Below are 15710 nucleotides of genomic sequence, written 5' to 3'. Positions count from 1 at the left end.
AATAAAAAGCCATTCGATCGATCATTCGATCGAATGAAAATCTTTCGATCGAATATTCAATCGAATATTCGCCCATTCGACTATTCGCCAGCGCGTAAATTCACCCGAATTCCCTATTCGATTCTATTCCCCAGTCAAATTTCGAGGGATTTAACCTCTCGAAATTCGACCCTTGATACATCTGCCCCATATTGTTCTCCATGAACACTTAGGGGCAGATTTATCAGTGTGAATTTAGAACTCACCACAATAAAACTCACTCAATTTCTATTCATTCCTATGGTTTTTTTAGAATCATATTCATAAATGGAGTTTACCATTTGGTAAATATGCTTTTAAAAATCCCATAGGAATGAATAGAAAGTGAGAGTTTTATTGTGTTGAGTTCTAAATCCACACTTTAATAAATCTGCCCCTTATTCATATGCTGAATAAGACCAACAGGAAGTAGTTATTTACACAAACATCCACCAATAAAACACAGATACAAAAAAAACTTACACAGACACGACATTCTCTTAGAGACTCATCCATTTTTTATACATAAATATACATATATACAAGGATTCAAAAGTAAAATTCAATTTAAATTGGTACAATAGAATATGGCTCGACAATATGATTCAGCTCTCAAAAAAAACCAATCATATAATAATGTGCATACAGTATTAAAGTGCAATATGAAATAAACTGAATCAGAAAACATCATTAAGAAGACTGATGAGATCCAATACTTTCAGAGGAGGGATTCTGTCCAGCGGAGTTCACAGGCGCCATCTTCTTCTCTTCGGAAATCTTCAGAATGAGACCGGCGTAGCGGCGCATGCGCAGTTGGAGCAATTTTCTGTTTCGCGACAACTGCGCATGTGCCATAACTCACGAAAATTGCTGAAGCGCCGGTCTCATTCCGAAGATTACCGAAGCAGCTGAAGATGGCGCCCATGAACTGTGCTTGACAGAATGCATGGAGGGGTAAGTAAAGAGTTAGGAGCATTTGCCTGGGGGGGTCAACTAGGCTGGGGGGGAGGGTCTATGTAGGGTAGGGGGCTAGGGTTTTTTTTTAATTAAGGGTTTGTTTCTCCTTTAAGAAAACGTTACTGAGTGTGCTCCCACAATTATAAGCCACACCAACTATTATAATACGCCTTAATCACCAACACAACCCACTCACCAACGTTTCAGCCATTTTGCTATTTTCATTATGGTATTTTATTCTAATGAACAGTTTGATGCTCAATATGCATAGATTTACTTAAATATGTTGCCTTTAGGGACCCAAAAATGAAAACGGTACATACAACTTTCCTTGGCTGCCAATTCTGCCTCTGAAAACACAACACCTTGCCTGAGTATTGTGTATCATAGCTAAGCATAACCGCAGCATATTCTATATTACCCCTCAATATTATATATATATATATATATATATCATTGTCACCATTTTCTTCTTCCTCCTGTAACCCTCTCTGATGCCCCCACCTTCTTAATCTGTAAAGAACTTCTCTACATTTGAGTTCCAGGATTCAAAACTCTTGCATCCCCCTGGGGGGATACTATTTGACAGAAATAAAAAAGTGGATGGATGGCATCCTTCCTCAATTCTAGGACTGTCATTTGATTTCACTTGAGTCCTTGAGGGTCTGTATCTAGCAAAATAATACAAAGTGCGTGCCTTTAGAAGACCTTAGTGAGTGACAGTCCACCAGTGTCCTTACACAATGGATAACTTTTAAGTAGACTAGAACACACATGAGTATAGATTAAGCTTTATAAAGTGCCATGGGGGGGTGCATTTAATTTAATCACAAAGTTCTGCCCACAGAGTATTTCAAGACCAATTTTTTCCTGTTTTTATGTTTCCTATTGGAAACATTTTTTGTGTTTTACATTTCTTTCTACATGAAATGTGAATTTTTCTCCCCATATCCTATAGGAGGTTGCTGAAATGAAGGTTGTTTTACTAGCAGACAGGCCACTTTAACATGATGGTACACCACACCTTTAACTTATATTAAAAAAAAAAAAGATGTGAAAGAGTGAGCATTTCCAAATTCAGCTCTCAGCATTCCTTTCTGACATTTAGCTGTCAGCTGGGCGTTGTGGTTTAAATAGCCATGGTTTGGATATTTTTGCTTTGCAAACTTCTTGCCTGATCTACTTTTCATTGCTGTAAATGAGATTTCCAGGTTGGTTGTTTTGTTGCAGGTGTTAATATACAGTAAGAGCACTTTGGGTTAGATATTAAGATTATTTGTCGGTACTACACTTCACTAGATGCAGTTGTGTCTGGATACTTTTTGACCATATAGTATACTTTTGGATCATATAACTCATGTACCAAGTAATGTACACTGGTCCACACTGCATGAAGTTTCCAATTCTTTCTTTCTGCTCCAGCTCTGATAAACATTGTGATTCCTGGGGAATAAGTTCAAGTTCAAGAACGAAAGTCAACTTTCCAAAAATCTCCAAGAAGCATCGCTGAAAGTCCCTCTGTTTCCTCTTATCTGTAGAACGGTTTCATGTTGGCTACACTCGCTTCATTCCTTTATGTCTTCCCCAGTGCGCTTGGGTGAAAAAGTCCACACCCTTGACCTGAACGTAATCTATTAATATGGGCAGAGGAATATTTCAGTTATTCTATCCACTGTACAATAATTTTTTCTTCCGCTTGGGTGGAGACATGCTAATAGTATGTACAGTAGTGCTTAAAAGTTTGTGAACCCTTAAAAATTTTTCTATATTTTTATATGAATGTGACCCGAAACATCATCTGAGTTTCAAACAAGTCTTAAAAGTAAATGAAGACAACATAGTTAAACAAATAAAACACAAATTATTATATTTGGTCATGTATTTCTTGAAAAAAAATATCTAATAACATATCTGCATATGGAAAAAGTAAATGAATCAGTATTCACTTACTTTCGCTCTCCCTTGTGCAGCAATAACTGAAACTCCTCAAAAGGATGGCCACTTTCTGGATATTGGGGCAAATTCGCTAACCTGCAGAGTTGCGCTAGCGCAGGCTTCGCCACACTTCGCCAGGCGAAGTTTCGCCAGGGCGCCGCTAATTCACTAAAATCCGAAGTTGCGCTCAGGGAGGCGAACGGTAGCGAAGTTGCGCTAGCGTTAATTCGTCAAGGAAAGCGTAGTTACGCTAGCGATGCCTAATTTGCATACGGCGCCAAGTTAAAGTACAATGGACGTATATGTAGCAGCAAATACATTACACTACACAAGCCTGGGAAAGCTTCATAAAATAAAATAGAGTTTTTATATTGCCCTACACATGTGCCCACTGTATAGTTTAGGTGCCATATGTTAGGAAATGTAAGGGGGAAGGAGGGTACCCCCAAAACGATGTATAATCTTTTTCAGCCTATCACCCTTAAAAAATGAAAAGACGCCAGCGTTTTTTGGGACTTAGAAAAAAGTTCAACTTTTTTTTAACCAATCCCTATCTACTCTATTGCACTTCGCCTGGTTTGAGGTGGCGAAGGCAAGTCTGGAGCAAGAGGTAACGTTCAGTAAAATGCGCAAGTTAGTGAATTAGCGTAGTTACGTCCCATCGCCATAACTTTGCCTGGAGTAAGGGTGCGAAGTAGCGCTAGAGTAGGTACACTTCACTAGCGAATTTACGCCAGCACCCGTTAGTAAATCGGCGAAGTAACGAAATTACGTCACACTGGTGAATTTGCGCTAGCATTAGCTGCTTCGCTCTTTAGTGAATTTGACCCTTAGGGGTACATTTATCAAAGTTAATGAAGTGAAGTTAATAGTGAAGTTCCGCCACTAGAGTGAAATTCCGCCACTCTCCATTCATTTCTATGGGATTTTTATAAGTGTATTTATCAAAGAGTGAACTTTCACTTTCACCCATTGATAAATACGCCTTTCAAAATCCCATAGAAATGAATTGAGAGCTGCGGAATTTCACTCTAGTGGCGGAACTTCACTCTTTGATAAATTTACCCATTAGTCTTTATTAAAAAACTCTCTCTCTCTGGCTTTAACAGTCACCCCTTCCCCCTTTCCGATCACCATTTGATTACATTTTCCATTTCTCGCTCTCTCTGCCCACCTGCTCCTTTCCCCACTGTCTTAGTTTGGGATACACGTCAAGTGATATTGACCTCCCAGCCTAAGCTAAGTATTTCTGGTTCAGTCTCACTTCCTTTAGATGTCTGATCCTGATACCCTGGTAAGTGAGTATGATCACATACTATCCTCAACCATTAGCTCATTTGCCCCTTTTTACAGGCTAAGTGGACACTTGCTTAAAACCCAAAACCCTGACTGAATTTACAAACCAGAGTTGTACGCTCCTGTACAAGATCTGCTGAACGTATGTGGTACGCAAGCAGACTTTATTCACTATAAATTTGTACTGTCATGCCTCAATTCTGCCCTGTCGAAGGCCAAGCAAGAGTACTACAGTACCCTTATAAACAATTACAAATCCAACCCACGACACCTGTTTTCTTTATTCAATACTCTTCTCAATCCCTCATCAACAGTATCGGTCAACCTGACGCACTCTCTTCAGGACTTTGCTGATTTCTTTAAAGAAAATAAAGTCCATCTGCAATCACATCTCTACCTCTCTTAATGCAAACCGGCTCCTCCTTCTTAAGCCCCCTTCTACACATCTTAATTCCTTCCCTCCGGTAACAATGTATGAAGTCTCCAAGCTTCTCTTGTCCTCCCCACTTGCCCTCTTGACCCTATCCCTTCTTCTCTGCTCAAACACTGTGCTGCAGAGCTTACGCCACCACTTACTCACATCTTCAATTCTTCTCTAGCTTCTGAAATCTTCCCTTCTCCTTTCAAACAGGCTTGTTTAAAGCCTATTTTTAAAAAGGCCACGCTTGACCCATCCTGTCTGTCAAATTACCATCCTGTCGCACTTCTACCATTTGCCTCTAAATTCCTAGAATGTATTGTGTTCTCCCGTATTGCTAACTTTTTACACACCCATGATCTGTTGGACCCTATGCAATCTGATTTTCGGCCTGGTTACTCTACTGAGACTGCTTTGTACAGAATTACAAAGCAGTCCTTTCTCCAAAAAGAATCCTCCTTCAATATATTTAAAACTAAACTCAAAGACTACCTCTGGGAGCACCTGGATAACACTTATACCTGGGAACTGGCACTTATATGACAGTCAACACACTGTAACCTACAGCACTTTAATACCCCTCCTAATTAAGTCTGTAAATGACCCTCCCATTTAGATTGTAAGTCCTACAGGGTAGGGTCCTCCAGCCTTTTGTCTCCTTGACACAGAGCACTTAATCAGTTTTCTAATTATACTTTATATTTATGTGAATTGCATTTCTAATAATGCACTTTTTATTGCATTGACCCCTTGGTTGTTACTACTAATTTATTGTTTTGCTGTACAGTGCTTTGCCCTCAAGGAACGCTATACAAATAAAAATATACATATATAAACGTTGCAGTAACTGTTGATCAGTCCTGCACATCGACTCGATCGATTTTTAGCCAATTTCTCCATACAGAACAGCTTCAGCTCTTGGATCTTTGTGGGTTTACTTATGAACCACTCACTTTAGGTCTTTCCATAACATTTAAATTGGATTAAGGTGAGGACTTTGACTTGGCCATTCCAGAACATTCACTTTTTTCTTCTTTAACCATTCTTTGACTTGTGTGTTTAGGATCTTTGTCTTGCCGCGTTACCCACTATCTCTTGAGATTCACTTCACGGACAGATATCTTGACATTTTCCTTTAAAATTCTCTGGTATAGTTCAGAATTCATTGTTCCATGAATTATGGCAAGTCGTCCAGGCCCAGATGCAGCAAAACAGACCTAAACCAGGACATTCCCACCACCATGTTTCACAGATGGCATACGGTTCTTATGCTGGAATGCAATGTTTTCCTTACTCTAAATCTAATGCTCCTCATTTAAAGTGATACTGACACAAAAAAACTACATTTTAAAATATGAATGCACATTTTAAGTTACCTATAGGTCATGCTGATTGTTTTTTGCCGAGTGCCTGACTGTCCCATCTCAGCCTGTCAGTTAAAGTTTCTAATGCTAACAGACTCCTGCTGCACAAATATGGCAGCCCCTCATAGGCGATCACAGGGAGTCATATAGGTAATGTAAAAGCATTGGGCAAATACTTTATGGAAAAATTATAAGAAGCATGCAAAGTCGATTTTATGGTAGATATAAAAAAAAGTTTAATTCTCGTGTCAGTATCTCTTTAAGCCAAAAAGTTCTATTTTGGCTTCATCCATCCACAAAACATTCTTCCAGTATCCTTCTGGTTTGTCCACATTATCTTAAGCAAACTATAGTGGGGTATGTGATGTCCAGATTGGATGGAAAACCAATAGAGTGGGCAACACCTCTCTGGGAGAAGAATTCTCCTCTGACCTTCGGTGGCACAGCTTTTCTCCAAGCCTTATGAACTGTGTTTGATGCCCCAGGTTGTGTCGCTAATGCCTCTTCCCTACTCCTACAGATCTGACTTTAGAACATTTATGGCCTAAACCAACTGGAATAACGAGGCTTATGGAGCCGTTTTCTATCAAGGCTTATCAAGCAGACTCAAAGATGACCTAGTCTCCATGGATCTTCCTGAACAATTGGAAGAATTGATTGCTCTCGCCATCAAGGTAGACACCCGACTCAGGGAGCATCAATCCGATAAGGAGCGTAGCAGAATATCCCTGCTTGTTCTGGCACTTCGGTTTCAGAGACCACTCCCTCCTGCTCCTGTTTTTCCTCCTCCTGTCGATCCACCAGAGGAACCTATGCAGATTGGTCACCTCTCCAAACAAGAGAAACTCCAGAGACGTTTGGCTGGACTATGCCTATACTGTGGCGGTAAAACCCATTTTGCCAACAACTGTGCTTCGAAGGTGGGGAGATCTCCACGCTCAGGTAGAACTGGGGAATATTACCTGGGTGGTATCGAACCTGCGCCCCAAAAGAACTCTCATAGATTTTGCCATTACAGATTTGGCTACCTTCTAAGACTATCAATGTCTCTGCTTTTCTTGATTCCAGGGCTGCAGGAAAATTTATGGATGCTGCTTTGGCCAAGCTTCTGGAGATTCCCCTATTCCATCTATCTATTCCCCTGAGGGTTTTGGCAATTGATGATCGACCATTAACATGAGATAATCTCTGAAACAATGGGAGAACTCCCAGTTGGTGGTCCAATGGCCCCCTGGGGGAGGGGTAGGGTTGCCACCTTTTGAGAAAATGCGCACCGGCTTGTGGTGGGGGCGGGAGCAAATTGGCGGGCCATGACGTAAAAGGGGTGGGGCGTGACGTAGAAAGGGGTGTGTCATAAAGGGGCGGGGCCTGAATGGTAAATGTGGAGATTCCCCTATTCCATCTATCTATTCCCCTGAGGGTTTTGGCAATTGATGACCGACCATTAACATGAGATAATCTCTGAAACAATGGGAGAACTCCCAGTTGGTGGTCCAATGGCCCCCTGAGGGAGGGGTAGGGTTGCCACCTTTTGATAAAATGTGCACTGGCTTGTGGTGGGGGCGGGGTGTGACGTAGAAAGGGGCGTGCCGTGATGAAAAGGGGTGGGGCCTGAATTGTAAATTCCGAGCAGGTTGGGGGCGGGCCAAGGGCTTTTGTTAGGTGTATTACAAATTTACCGGCAGCTACATTGCCGGTAAATTTGTAATACTGGCCCCGGCCTTGACAGGTGTTTTACCGGCTAGGCCGGTAAAATACAGGCTGGGTGGCAACCCTAGGGAGTGGGTACTGTCAGGAGTTCCCGATGGTGATCCCGTCTCCGTCAGCACCACTTTCAAGATAGCGATGCAGAGGCCTAATTATAGGAATTGCTGACTTGTGTTCCTAAATTTCTAAATTGCTGATTCCTGCATTCCTGAACCTTCCTAAGACCATGATTCTGATCCTTGCTGCCTGGCTATTGAACTCTAACCAGAAACTTGTCTACGCTTACATCTGACCCCTTTGGATGCCGCAAACTTGGACTTAACCCCTAGACTTCCTCCTTGGTCCAGACTTCTCTGAGATTGGAGCCGCAAGGCCCCTGACAGTTAGTCCATATATCCGTCTCCAACACATACTCCAACACATACGCTTTCCAGCCTCACAGACTTCCTGCTTTCTCTAGGGGAGCTCCTCTGCTTCCTCTAGCAGAGCTCCCCTCCCCCAGGGTTTGACTCATCAGAGAGATATATAGTGTTTCCCATCCACAGCGGTTTGACAACAACGTCACAAAGCAAAGAGAGATTATATACACCTACTGGTGTGACAAAATGTGCTTTTCTCATATCTTCAAACATATTATTTCCTTTTCTTATATAGCACCAAGACTAACTATGCAGAATGGTCTTCATAATTCACATTAGTCCCTGCACCTGTGGAGACTGGCATATACAATCTAATGGGAAAATTGTAAATGGTAAAAAAAATACATAAAAGGAACAAAATATAGCATTTCACCGTAAGTAATGTGGCAGTTCTAAATGGGAATATTGGTTGTGCATAGCACATTTCTAGAGACCTGCTTAAAAGAGTGTCTTTTTTGGAAGAAAAATTAAAAAAAAATATTCATTATAAGTTTTATTTCCCATGTTTTTTTAGGGTTGGAGACCCTAAATACAGGTTCCCAGAAGCGTTATTAATTTCACAAAAGACTATAAACCTGTCTGTATGGTTTTTACAGTGTTTTTACAGTGTGTTCAATCTGCTATCATCCCAACTACTCATGTCATTGCTCTGCCGATTTACTTAATAACCACTCTCCCTAGATAAAAGCTATTTCCAGAAGCACCCCAGGTGCAGGTATTTTAAAAAGTGGCAACCCTACATGCAGATAATGCTTAGGATGGAATCAAAGGCCATAGTGCTAACTAATAAGCCACCAATACCTACATATTATACAAATCTGAAATGAAGGTTTGGCTACTACACCCCACTCTTTTAGTGTAATGATAGCCTGGTTTTACACGCTGTACCTAGAATATCCCTGCTGTTTTTTTGGGTTTTTTTAACAGAAACTTTTTATTGAAAAGCATTTTATTGATCAGCATAATTTCTGAAAAGAATTGTACAGACAAGTAATATGTTAGTTATATAGCATATTAACATATATTAATCACATGTATTGCAAGACCTGTACATTTGTAAACTCCAGTTTTTTGTAATGGTTTTAATAAAGAAAAATTATAAGAGGAAAAATAAAAAGAACAAAAAACTTAAACTTTGCATTGCTTATGGTTTTGTTGTTGCATACAAAAATGGAATGTATGGGGGTAAGTTGTCCTCTTGGTCGGAAGGGGTGAAGGAGGATCTTATACCGTTTCAGGTGCTTTTCAGATGTTAACGGGCATGTAAAGTCTAAAACAGAATAAGGCTAGAAATGCTGTATTTTGTATACTAAATATAAACATGAACTTACTGCACCACAAGCCTAATCAAACAAATAATTTATGCTTTCAAAGTTGGCTACAGGGGGGTCACCATCTTGTAACTTTGCAAGACTAAGACTGTGCACATGCTCAGTGTCGTCTGGGCTGCTTAGGGATCATCATAAACAAAGCTGCTTGAGTTCTGCATTGCTGGGCGGGGGGCTCCCCCTGCTGTTCATAAGTATGATTGTTTCCCTGCTCAGCAGTTAGGGACCATCTGAAAATTCCTATCCACAGCAGTAAATGAAGGGAGAACTTTACTGCAGAAAGCCAGGTTTCTTATAAAAATGGTACACATTTTTTAATTTAAGTATGTTGGAGATAGGTTTATTTTTCATTAAGGAAAGTAAAAATGGTATTTTAATTTTTTTGCCTTTACATGACCTCTAAATTGTGATTCAGTCTGGAGATGTTAGTATCAACCACTCATGTTGTGTAAATCTAGCCACGGGGACCAGATTTTTTAAAAAAAATTTGGGGCAACCTCTTCTGATATATAACAGTTTATACAATGGCCACTTTGTTTACCAGGGTTATCCAGAATTTCGAAGATGGAGCAGATTGTTCTTTCCATTTCATTGCTATAGATTTTCTGGCATATGCAAACAGAATAGATATAAGGGCTCTTTCTGATACTGTTGGGGCTAGTTCAGAGACCTGATTTAGGAGCATCCCGGAGGGAGTCACCATAATAGGGGAACAGAAAAAGGACGGAGCACCGTGAGAATTCAGTAAAATGTTAAAAAATAAAGATTTTATTCAGTAGACATATAAAAACAGGTTACAGCAGCAATGAACCCTTGGCAGCCAAGGGTTCATTGCTGCTGTAACCTGTTTTTATATGTCTACTGAATAAAATCTTTATTTTTTAACATTTTACTGAATTCTCACGGTGCTCCGTCCTTTTTCTGTTCCTGGAGTTCTTTTTGACCGCGTGGGATGGCGGCTAGCAGTGCAGCACGTTTGAATTCAGCGTCCGGTAAGTGCTCCCACTAAAATACATTTTTTCTGACCATAATAGGGGAGTCCATCAGGTCAGATATATAGCCCGCCACCTCTGTCCAAAATCATTGTATTTTATTGCAGGCCCAGACCATGTGAATGAAATCTGCTGTAGAGTGGTGGCATCAGGGGCATTCATCTACCTGTAAAGGGGACATCTTTGCTAACATGTTAGGTGTAATATATGCCCAGTGCAAAAATTTATATTGTATAAGTTTATCCTTGGTCACCACTATGTGGCCAAATATTGATTCCAAAGATTCTTCCCATTGCTCTTTATTCATTTCTGGTATATCAAGCCGCCATTTATTATTGTGTTATTTATTATAGAGTGTCATTGGCCCGTGCCAGGAAGGCATAAAAGTTTGAGAGAGCCTTTGCACGAGTATAATTGTGTGCTTGCTCCTCTATGCGGGAAGGCGCAGTGTGTGCTGTTCTGTCAGGAAATTGTGATTGTATTGCGTGTTTAAGTTGGAGATAACAAGAGCATCCTGCTAGATTAAACTTTGTTTGAAGTGCTTCGAAATCTAAGAGCTTTCCCTCCTTGAATATGTCCTGAATATATTTTATTTTGAAATTAGCCCAGTGTTGGGGGTCTGGTATGGTTTGGAGATGTTAGTTTTGGGTTACACCAAAGTGGTGTAAGATCAGAGCAGTAGTTTGGTCATTTAGGGAAGAGATTTAGGGATGTTTTCCAGGCCCACACTACCTCTTTCATTAGTGGAGTTGCTTTTTATAATTCTGTAAGAAGCGCTCTAATTTTGGTGAAAAGTTTATTAGGAATGCTGTGGGCGATTGTCTGAACACTTAGGTAAATTTAGGTAGCATAATCATTTTAAATATATTGATTCGACCCACCAGGGATAGTGGTAGAAGGGTCCAGGTCTTGACCTTTTGTTTCAGTGTTTGGATCAGCGGTAACAGGTTCAGTTCCACATATTTAAGAATAATTTTTTTTGGACTTTGATGCCCAGATACTTGAATTCCTCTGGCCATTTTAGGCCACCTGGCAGTTTGGGCGGGGGGAGTGGTTGCGTGTCTATTGGGAGAACTGCCGATTTATTCCAGTTTATTTTGAGTCCTGAATATATCGTGTGCATGTTTATGATGTCTAGGGCTACATTGAGATCTACTCCAGGATTGGCAAGATAAAGTAAGGTGTCGTCTGCGAACATTGATATTTTTTCTGTGACTCTGCCCAGTTTAAGTCCCTCTATTTTGGGTGACTGTCGTATGAGTGTTGCTAAGGTTTCCACAGCTATAGCAAACAAAAGAGGGGATAGGGGGCACCATTGTCTCGTGCCCCTGCGCAGGGCAAAGGGCGTTGACGTGTTACGATTTGTGCGTATGATTGTGTGCGGATCATGGTAAAGTGCTTGGACCCATTTTTTAAAATTTTGCTCCCATGTTTTTTAGGGTTGTCCAGAGGTAAGGCCACTCCACAGAGTCAAATGCTGTACGTTATCGAGGGTGGCAATGACTCTAGATCCCTCGTTATCATGAGTTATGCATAGGTTTGTATATAGCCTTCTAATATTTATGTCAGTGGTCTTAGTTGGGATAAAGCCCGATTGGTCCTCCCCTACTATTTAGGTTATCACCTGGTTGAGGCATCTAGTGAGGATTTTTGCTAAGATTTTTGCGTCACAGTTAATAAAGTATATTGGCCTGTACAATTTTTTTTTTACCTGCATCTCCTATGATAATCTCTGAAAAGCAGTGTTCATGCCACAGTTGTAGCATGTTATAAAGCAAGGATTTGCCACAAATTCAAGAAGCTAACCAGGAGCTTACTATACAAAGAGATTTGCATTGCCTTGCCAACTCCCTCATTGCCAGAAGCCAGTCACTCTGTCACACTTCAGGATGAATGGCCTTGCTTGCGTCTAGGGTAGGAACAGCTACATAAGGGGACCATGCTATTATGCAAACAGGGTGGGGTCCTGACATCAATGCAAAATCAGAAAGAACCAGTCCCAGCCTTGGTTGGTATTTTACCAGCTAGGTGGCAATCCTACTTCTGATGATTTTCACCAATGCTGTCCATCTTATTTACTTATTTACTTATAAAAAACAACTTTTAAATTATAATACATGGTCTATATAAGAGTCAGTACAGCCATCACATTTTTATTATTTAATGTAGTACTAAATACATTAATAATGCAATACCCATATTCATGGGTGTCCACATATAGGGGCAAGGGAGGGGGCACTGCCCCCCCGGACTTGTACTTCATGCCTATCTTGCCCATGTGCATCTGTAATAGCACAGCCCGGGACCCTGAGGTAGAAGGCACTTACCCCGCCACACAATCATCAGTGTCAGACTGGGATACCAGGGGCCCACCCAAAAACCTTAGACCAGGGGCCCACTATTATTCTTCCTCTCCTCGCTCAACCGCTATTCTCCTAGTCTCTTTTCTTTACATAATATAATACTATCATCTATTATTCCATCTATTTAGTCTTTTTGTTCTCATAGAAATAAAGAATGACCATGAAATATGCCAAATGTTTAGCAGCATGAGGACCCACTGACACCTGGGCCCACCGGGAGTTTTCCTGGTATCCCGGGGGGCAGTCGACACTGACTCTAGGTAATTACACCTGGTGAAAACATTTTTATTATCATACCTCCTTTCTCTTTGTGTTGCCTGTGAAAATGTTATATGCTGCTCAGACACCATATGACTTCAAATATTTATATAATGTAAATGATACACTTTGTCCCAACTCACTGCAATGTTGCTTCATTCAGTAACTGCTTAGACATCCCACTATGCTGCACAATAAAAACTGCCTAGATAGTATCTTAAAAATTTGTATATTTCTTTTTTTTAAAAGGTATTGTGTTGAGTTACAAAAATGAAGTATAATGTGCAGCACTTTTGAGTAGTTAGGGGCCCCTGAAATGGTGCATTTTGGTGAAGAGAAATACCATAAAACTGTCATCTTGGGCATTCCTCTGGGCTTACCAGAACTCTGCTGTAATATGTAAGTGTATAGAATCCCTTTTGGTGTACTTATCTAGATGTGCCAGAAAGAATCCAAGTACAGGTATCTCATTCACGTACTCTGACATAAACACAATAGGCTTAACTTATTCGAAAGTTGTAGCCACATTAACAATAGATATCACTTGCAAACAGAGATCAGAGCTAATGTACTATTCCATGTTTTGAAATAAATACCACAAGCAGTGCTGTTGGTTCCCTTTACTACTCGTAAAGATGTCATGATATTGAATATTTTAAGGTACTAACATTTAATTTCAAATAATTTGTTTCTCTCCTAGGGCTGTATTTAAGTAAGATGCCCCCCTAGGCACCTGACCTAAACACGCCCCCTACACTGTGCGCATGACATCACTTCCACCAACCAATTGCCTGCATGATCCCTTTATCTATAATACCCTCATTCATACTGTATGTCTAAACTACTGGTCTTGCTGTCATTTAACCACCCACAGTCTCGGTATTACCCTGTTGCTTTATCACCTTTTTACAGAGGGAATTGTGTAATGCACTTTTAGCTTGTATAACCTTCCTCCATACAGTACAGCTAGCTATGTTCAACCCAGTGTTCATTCCAGGAGTCTGATTCTCAACATCTGTTTCATAAAACCTCTATAGATTATACCTTCTTGCACTAAGAAATGGGTGTGATAAAGGCTGGGCAGTGTCAAGTCTATATAAATATCCCACCTAATCCAGCTGCAACCCAGTATAATTTGCCTTTTTATCATCAACTGAAGAGGCTAAATTAGTAGATTCCTCCATAATTCCAGGGAATTTTAGACAACTAAGGTAAAAGAGCATGAGATGATGATTCTAAAACAGAATTTGTTTGCAGATCTTCATGTAACTGGGTTTCTCTCTAAATATTCATTTTCCATGGCTTCCTTAAACCAACACAGACCATCAGGGCCCTTCTAAACTACGGAGTCGGCCCTTTTCCAAAGGCCCAAAGGGAGGAGTTGTCCGAAGGCCAGTTAGGGTGAGATTTGGGAAGGATGTTTATCATACCTCCCAACTGTCCCTTTTTCGGAGGGACAGTCCCTCTTTTGACAGCTCATTTGTACTGGAAAGTCCCTCTTTTCTCTGCACTGAACAGCCAGAAAAAGATACAAAGTTTCTCACTTAATTGGCTTTTAGCAGAGAGCCCAGAACAGCTAACAGGTGCAAATAAAATACTTTGTAACAATTTTGAGACACAAAAACACAGTTTAGATAAGGAGAAATATTTTCAAACTTTCATAACCTGCCAAATTTTGTAACACGAACATGGTAATTAGGGGGTGTGGCCACAGAAAGGGGTGTGGTCAAAAAAATTTCTGCGCTACGTGCGGGGAAAAATTTTTTGTCCCTCTTTTTACTTCCAAAATGTTGGGAGGTATGGTTTATTGGCTCTCAGTATTACATAGGTTCCTAAAAGTCCTATGGAGGATAATAGGACTGACACAGCAGTTATATGTTGTTTCAGTTTCATTGTTAGGAACCAAGGAGACAGAACCAATGCAACCATTTCCTGCTCTATAAGAGCCTTATTCTAACTTCTCTCTCTCCCCCTCTATATGTTATCTCTGCCAAATACCTAGCCCAATACCCACAATAAAGATACACACAATGACTTTGTGGTTAATCTGTGTAATTCACAGCTTTATTAATAATTAGATAAACTGCGCTTTTTGATCGCAAGGAAGGCAAAAAACCTCTGAGAAGCGAATTTACTTCACTAGAGGGAAAAATTCCTTCCTGACCCCTTAAAGGCGATCGGATTTGCTCCCACGATCAATGCGCCAAATTGAATCAAGGGAAGTGGAGGGGGGGGGAATATGGTAAGGTAAGGGACTGTGGTGAAAGGATGAGAAAGAGAAGGGAATATGGCAGCATAAACAAAGGCACATTTAAGCCGCACGATGAATGCTGCATTCCTTTCCATTCCATTGGACCCCGGGCAGCATTCAGACCCCCACATTTGCAGTCTGAGGGATGGAATGAAAAGGAATGCAGGGTCTACCAAGTGGCTCAAAGGAGTTCCTGTGTATAACACCATATTTTGGATAAAGGGGAGGAACCACTGGTGGAACTACAGTGGCTGAAAGCACCGCTGGTGAAAGTGCAGTGGATGAAAGAGGGGCATCACTGGTGGAATTGAGATGTCCCATAGTTACTGCTGTTTCCTGAGGATGTGGTGCCTAGACTGAGGTGCATCGGTATTTGGTACCGAGGAATCTGCTGGTGGTGCTGG

Source organism: Xenopus laevis, chromosome 7S (genome assembly GCF_017654675.1).
Source record: "Xenopus laevis strain J_2021 chromosome 7S, Xenopus_laevis_v10.1, whole genome shotgun sequence".
Taxonomy (NCBI): domain Eukaryota; kingdom Metazoa; phylum Chordata; class Amphibia; order Anura; family Pipidae; genus Xenopus; species Xenopus laevis.
Note: the sequence above shows the minus strand (reverse complement) of the source record.